Here is a 285-nt window from a genome sequence, read left to right as displayed (position 1 = left end):
TGCGATCCACACAGTCAAAGCCTTTGGCATAGTCAATCAAGCAGAAATAGATGTTTTTCTGGAACTCTATTGCTTTTTCCATGATCCAGTCAATGTTGGCAATTTGATCTCTGGTTCCTCTGCCTTTTCTAAAATCAGCTTGAACATCTGGAAGTTCACGGTTCACATATTGCTGAAGCCTGGCTTGCAGAATTTTGAGCATTACTTTACTAGCGTGTGAGATGAGTGCAATTGTGTGGTAGTTTGAGCATTCTTTGGCATTGCCTTTCTTTGGGATTGGAATGA

This window comes from Bison bison, unplaced genomic scaffold (genome assembly GCF_000754665.1).
Source record: "Bison bison bison isolate TAMUID 2011002044 unplaced genomic scaffold, Bison_UMD1.0 scf7180017864336, whole genome shotgun sequence".
NCBI classification, from domain to species: domain Eukaryota; kingdom Metazoa; phylum Chordata; class Mammalia; order Artiodactyla; family Bovidae; genus Bison; species Bison bison.
Note: the sequence above shows the minus strand (reverse complement) of the source record.